Here is a 7,441-nt window from a genome sequence, read left to right as displayed (position 1 = left end):
GGCTAGGACTAGGTCAAGGGTGTTCCCACCACTGTGAGTGGGTTGGTCAACGATTTGAATGAGACCGACAGAGTCAATGATGTCGGTAAAAGCCTTATTTAGGGGATCTAGAGTTTTATTGGAATGAATGTTAAAATCACCAACAATTAAAATGTTATCTGAGCGCATAACAAGCTCAGAGATGAAAGTTGAAAATTCATCTAGGAAGAGGGTGTAAGGGCCTGGGGGGCGGTATAGGACAGCCATTACAAAGGATGCAGTGGAGGTAGGAATCAGACCGCCACACTTTCTGTTGGGTGGAGAGGGATGCAACAGGAGCACCTCAAACGAGGAAAACTTACAGTTTGCGTCGGATGTAAAGTTGTGCTTAGAGTCATAAATTAGAGCAACTCCGCCTCCTTTCTTGGAGGTGCGTGCGATGTGGGAGCTACTAAAATTAGGGGGTGAGGCCTCGTTTAAGGGCAGAAAATCATTAGGTTTAAGCCATGTCTCAGTGAGGCCAAATAGGTCGAGACTATGGTCTGTTATCAGTTCATTTACCAAAAGAGCTTTGGTTGGCAGAGAGCGGATGTTGATAAGGCCAACCTTCACACTCTCTGTATACTTAGCAGCGCGGTTTTCAGCCATGCGGGTAGGTTTAATCGCAATTAAGTTGGCATGGTTTATCGCACAAGGACGAGCTGGGTAAAGCGGAGCGTAACGGGATATTCTAGTTTTGATTGGGTATACAGGTTTAGGGGTAGAGATAGAAAGAGAGGAGTGGGGAGCCTGGTGGAGGAGGGACCGAGCAAGAAAGGTATAAGGATTGGCAGGGTCCATCAGTTTAGCATGACTAGCAGGCTCGCTAAGAGCCTGCACCCTGGCATGCTTGTGGGGTGGCTGTCAGCCCGAAGCTATAATCTTGTCTATATTGCGAGATAAGAGAGAGGCGCCTTGCATGTTAGGATGCACGCCGTCCTTTCTCAGCAAGCCAGGGTGCCCCCAGAAAGAGGACCAATTATCCACGAACCCTAAGCCCTGTTCTTTACAGTATTTTTCCAGCCATCGGTGTAGAGAAGCTGTCCTACTCACGAACTCATCATCATGCCGGTTTACAGGCAGGGGGCCAGAGAAGATTACTCGATGCCGACTCATCTTTCTGGCGAGGTCAGAAAGCCTAACTATGTTGATCTTTGTGACCTCAGAGACTTTCATCCTACAGTCATTATTTCCGACGTGTATAACAATATGGTCGAATTTATCTTCAGTGGGTGCGATACGTGGGTTACCTTTTGCCTTGACTATGCTATTCGCCAGAAATCTCAGGTTGGCTTCAATGTCGGTAGCTCTGGCTCCCCCATAACATTTGATCTCGGCTGGCTTGTCTAGCAAAATATGCCGGGTGATGGAGTCGCCAATCACAAGGACGGAACGACGGGGTTGCAGTGGAACCGGCTGCGTACTGGGACCGGAACCCGCAACACGTGTAAAATCATGTTGCGGAGCAGGTGCTGTTGAGGCCGAGGCCGGGCGGTTACACTGCCGCTTCGTAGTGGGCGCAAAGGCCTTGTCCTGAGCACTATGTCTGGGACTCTCCAGACGAGAAGACCCCGCTAGAGGCTCCTCAGAAAAGCCTATAGTGTCCAAGACGTCTAAAGCTGACTGTTTTCCTGACTCAAGTTCAAGGACACGACTCTCTAACAGAGTTAACCTTTCTAGGAGAGAGGGACAGACAGGACAGACAGAACACATAGCCATGCTTACACCAGGTAGAGCAGGAACAAATGAAGATACGAAGTACTATGGATCAACTGCTAAAGGCTATGTGTATGAAGCCGATTGAAGGTTTAGCTAATGAGCTAAAACCAGTGGGTCGAGTAAGTTGACAAGCTAACAAGGCAAGACCAGAAAATGCAGGTACAAAGGAGTGGCCTGCTAGAGGAGGGCAGGTGAGGGGCAGTAGATACTCTAGTGCACTCGGTTGCCTCCTCGGATAACTCCAGCAGGAAAACTCCAAGTCTTTGTCTGTCTTAGTCGGTCGCCGGCGCTCTGCTGGCGCTTGGATAGACTACACTTAAATCCCTATTGGCTGATTGGACTAATTACCACAGGCTGCTCAAGTCAAACCCAATGGGGTTGCACAGAGCCTGATTGATTAACAACAAACAATTATCAAAATATACAATGGATTGACTACTAACTTACATTACTCAGCAAGAACACAGTGAAGTCAGCTCAGGTTTTAGAGAAATGTGTGCACAGGCAAATGTATTTAAACAAGCTTTGCCTCTGACTGATTGGACTAATTACCACAGGCTGCTCAAGTCAAACCCAATGGGGTTGCACAGAGCCTGATTGATTAACAACAAACAATTATCAAAATATACAATGGATTGACTACTAACTTACATTACTCAGCAAGAACACAGTGAAGTCAGCTCAGGTTTTGATATGAAATGCCTTCTTCCACCCGTGCAAAAGAAAATGCCGCAAGACCCTTAAATCATTCATATGATATAGCTTAGAAGAGCTTCAGCAGAATGAGATGAATAAACTGGCAGCGTAAATATCATTGGCGCAGGATTTCACTTTTAAAAGGCCCAGTCCGCCAATCAATGTGAGTGATATTCACGTACTGTGTATATTCTTGACAATGTGAGTTATATATTCACATACTGTGTATTCTTTAGTAGACGGAAAATATGCTCTTTGGAACTCGGAATAAAGTTCTGTTTTTACTCTGTTTTCAAACGGATTACATTACAGATGTAAACAACCTTTTTACAGTGATAAAATACAGTGAATATGTCAAAGACTCATGTTTACCTGGTTTCTATACTGCTACTGCCCTTGTATCAAGAACTCAGAGAATCCTAATCCTAATGTACAGTCTCCTCCCCATCATATGTATATACTCTCTGTCAGGATCTATGGGTAACAGCACTGTATATTTGCATATCGTATATATGTCAAAAAAGTAATAGTACAATATACCTGTATGTCATGTATGTCCCTATGCCATAAATGTCATGATGTCATGTATGTTGTGTAATGTCATAAATGTCACTATGAATTGAAAATGGGGGACCCTGATGTAAACAAGACAAACGTCTTTCTCTGGTCTGCATCCCCTTAACAATTGTGTGTATTGAGCCGTACTGTATTGTAACCATTCTGCAATCTGTTAAATAAAATGTTCATTCATTCATTCATTCATCAACTAGAGAATGGCACGTCTCCATTCCTATTTCTTACTTTCTCGTGGTCGGGCTACCCATCTGTTTACGTTTGGATTTCTGACTGGGCCTTTAAAGTCTCTGGCACTTCCAGGAGACTCTGTATAAAAAGATCACAAGTCATTATGGTTAAGAAAGTTTCCCCTGACTGAGCTGCTAGTTACAGAGCAGGACTCCGGATTACAAGGTGAAACCCCTCCCTAAGCATCTAACGGATTGTCCAAGTGGTCATTATAGTGTCTCTAAAGAGGATTGTTTCCTCTTTAACACCCTTCAACACACACACACACATGTACGTGCACGTAAACACACGTGTTCGCACACTCACATAAACACACACATACACTCACATTAAAACGCACACACACTCTCACTCACTCAGAGATGCACTAACAAGCGATCATGCTTTCTTCTTCTTTCTCCACAGAAAGTCGGTTCCGTAGTCTGTGGATGGTTTTAGCTTCACAATGTGTCAGTGTTATGGTTGTAGCTTCACAATGTGTCAGTGTTATGGTTGTAGCTTCACAATGTGTCAGTGTTATGGTTGTAGCTTCAGAATGTGTCAGTGTTATGGTTTTAGCTTCAGAATATGTCAGTGTTATGGTTTTAGCTTCAGAATGTGTCAGTGTTAAGCTTTTAGCTTCAGAATGTATCAGTGTTATGGTTGTAGCTTCAGAATGAGTCTGTGTTATGGTTGTAGCTTCATAATGTGTCAGTGTTATGGTTGTAGCTTCAGAATGTGTCAGTGTTATGGTTGTAGCTTCAGAATGTGTCAGTGTTATGGTTTTAGCTTCAGAATGTGTCAGTGTTATGGTTTTAGCTTCAGAATGTGTCAGTGTTATGGTTATAGCTTCAGAATGAGTCTGTGTTATGGTTGTAGCTTCAGAATGTGTCAGTGTTATGGTTGTAGCTTCAGAATGTGTCAGTGTTATGGTTGTAGCTTCAGAATGTGTCAGTGTTATGGTTGTAGCTTCAGAATGTGTCAGTGTTATGGTTGTAGCTTCAGAATGTGTCAGTGTTATGGTTGTAGCTTCAGAATGTGTCAGTGTTATGGTTGTAGCTTCAGCATGTGTCAGTGTTATGGTTCAAGCCCAGGGGACAGAGGTGAGCCCAACCCGGCATCCATCCTGTGTGTCTGGCAGCCCGGGCGAAAAAAACAAAAAAACAAAGACAAACAAACAGACCGAGAGACGGACAAAGAAAGACGTGGTCTGAAGGCTCCCTCTGCCCCTTTTATCCGTCTGCGTCTTTTCATCCTCCTCAGTCCCCGACGCCACCGTTCAGTCCCTTCTTTGTCCGTCCTCCCCTCGGTGTATTTGTGTCCTCTTCTCTTACTATACCCGGCCTATACGCTGTCTCTCGCCGCCGTCGCTCCCTTCACGTCCCACCTGCATGACCATCTATCAACGGATATTAAATCAAGTCCCCGCTTGTATGTATCTCACTGCGCGGTTTGAAACGAGATGTTTTTAATCTCTCTTGTTGTGGGACCTATATAGGCTCATTGAAAGAAACACATCACAAAACACATTGTTGTCATGTTGTGGGGGGGGGGGGGGGGGGGGGGGTGGCACCAGAAGGTGGCCCGTCGTGACCTGTTTTGGCTCCTGGATCCATAGTTTTAAGAAACCAGGATGTAGTGAGGGTAGTGATGCACCGATGTGAGAAATTGTGGCCGATAGCGATATTAATATTGCTGTTCTGGCCGATACCGATATTTACCGATGTCGATATCTCTGTATAGAAAACACTTTTTTATGATAATCATATAAAGAGCTATTTTCCAAAAGGCATACTTTTTTTTTTTTACTTTTGTAACTTATTTTCAGAAATTACTGATATTTTGAAACTATTTAAGGCCAAAACACGTAAAAAAAATGTTTTTTTTTTAAATATCGGCCCCATCTTGATATCGGACCGATACCGATGTGTAAAAAAAAAACGGCCATATCGGCGGCCGATATATGGTCCATCACTAAGTGAGGGTGAACACGAGCCAAGACAGATGTATCGTGCATCACTAAGTGAGGGTGAACACGAGCCAAGGCAGATGTTGTGACGATAACAGATGCACGCTGGAGCCACACACGCACTGCACTGACTGATGAGGCCCAGAGTTGCCAGCCGAAATGTCACCATCCGTTTATATGCAAATGACCTCTCATTCACACACAAAGTATTTACCGACCGAGGAGGAGGGTGGATTAGTTTCATCATTGGCCACCACATCCAGATGAGGGTATAGAGACGTCGACGTGCGTCTCTGCTGGAGCTCCCTATAGAAAAGGGTTGTGTGTGTGTGTGTCGGTGTTTGACAGAGTGAGGGGTTAACAGGTAGCAGGGCTCTCTATATGACAGAGAGCAGTAGTGTGAGCGCGGTGGCAGATTGATGACAAGTCTGGGCTGTATTTGAGCCAAGAAGGAGACTCCTCCAGCCCCAGACAGACCTTCTGTTAGGTAATCCCAAGCTGCCCTGTGTGTGTGTGTGTGAGGTGAGAGACAGACACTCAGGCAGAGAGAGAGAGAGAGAGAGACTGCCTGTGTCCCTGTTCAGTGTTTCTCCAGGTCTGTCAGTGTGTATTTGTCTGTCTATATGCTCACCGTCTTACTATGCCGTAAGGTCTTGAAGTGTATGTGTGTGTGTGTGTGAGCAGAGAGAGAGGGGGGGGGGGAGGGGTTACACTGCCCCACACTGTTCAAACTGTTTATACATACCAGTGTGCTCTGAGGGGCCCCTCTGTCGCAGCCCTGTTTACACAAACTTATTTTGGGAAAAATTCCACCTCGCCGGACAGGCCCTGGACCATAAATCACTGAATCTGCAGCTTTGTGGAATGATAGCTTGTGTCACTCACACACCACACGCCTCTCTCACCGCACACCGTCTTAAGCCCTCCGCCACCATAACAGTGAGTCTGAGTGGTGCTGCGGCGAAGAAGTGACCTTTGTATGTTTCCCCCCCCCCGTGTGTGCGTGCGTGTGTGTGTGTGTAGAATGGACCTGTCTCAAAACCCTGCCCCTTTTCTTGATCCTCCAATCACAACTGTCGCTTACCTCGGACAAACTTGGTTTGTCCGAGGTAAGCGACAGTTGTGATTGGAGGATCAAGAAAAGAGGGCAGGGTTTGAGACAGGTCCATTGCACGGGCATTGTGTTTGTTTGTGTTGAGGAAGATCTGTGGAGAAGGGTGGGGGGAGGGGGGGGTCTAGTATTGTTGTCATGCGTCATACCACTATAAACAGCACCGGCCTTCTTCCTGATTAAAGGATAAGCCTCGATTTGTGGGGTAATTACCGGGTAATTAATTTCATTCATTCATTAAGTTAATACGTCCACATCCATTAATGTCCCTTGAACTAAATTAACGCCACGACGCGCGTTGCATAATGACGACAATCTTCTTTTCAAGAAGTGAATCCAACCTGTTATGCAGCTTGGCATGATTGGCACTGGTGGCGATGAAGAGACTAATCTAACTCATCTCCGCCACTGCAATAGAGGTTGTCTATTATTATTATAGTGCTCCATCTTGACTTAGTTAGATATTAATTACACCCGTTATAGCTCATCTCTTATCACTTCTGATGTAAAAACAAATTGTACATTGGTTTCAACAAGACAATATGCCAAAATGTGTAAACGAACATGTCATACACCACATTGTGCCCATTTTGCAAACACAAAATGTATATATATATATATTTTTTTTTATAAAATCAATTTTTTCTTTTTAGACTGTCTGCCACAATGTTCAGTTTTACATTTTCCCCAAATCCAAAACTAGTAGTTTCTACCAAAAGAAAAAAAAAAGCCAAATCACGATAAATTCACTGATGGTACAATCTCAAACCGCCTCTTCTGTAAACAGTAACTACTCGTGTCACATCTCTGTGCATCATAAAAATACGAGCATACGATAGTAAATAACAACTTTTGGTGCATATTGGCTCTAAATGAAGAAATACTGTTTAATAACACTGACTGCACTGCACCCAAACACATCAGAGAATCCTGGGACTCTCTCTTGATTGACTTCAAGTGTGCCGCTGTAAAAACATCTGTGTTACGGCGACATCTACTGGTGCAACCGGGAACTGCAACTCAATAACAATAAAAAGGAGCTTTTGCTTGTGGAGAGACAGAGATGGACGTGGATAACCGTGGTTTGGTAATTGTCAAGCACCCACTTTCATTAAGTACTTTACGGTTTATTCCAAATACCTTCA

Source organism: Notolepis coatsorum (genome assembly GCF_963971535.1).
Source record: "Notolepis coatsorum genome assembly, contig: SCAFFOLD_197, whole genome shotgun sequence".
Taxonomy (NCBI): Eukaryota; Metazoa; Chordata; class Actinopteri; order Aulopiformes; family Paralepididae; genus Notolepis; species Notolepis coatsorum.
This window is presented reverse-complemented; position numbering follows the sequence as displayed.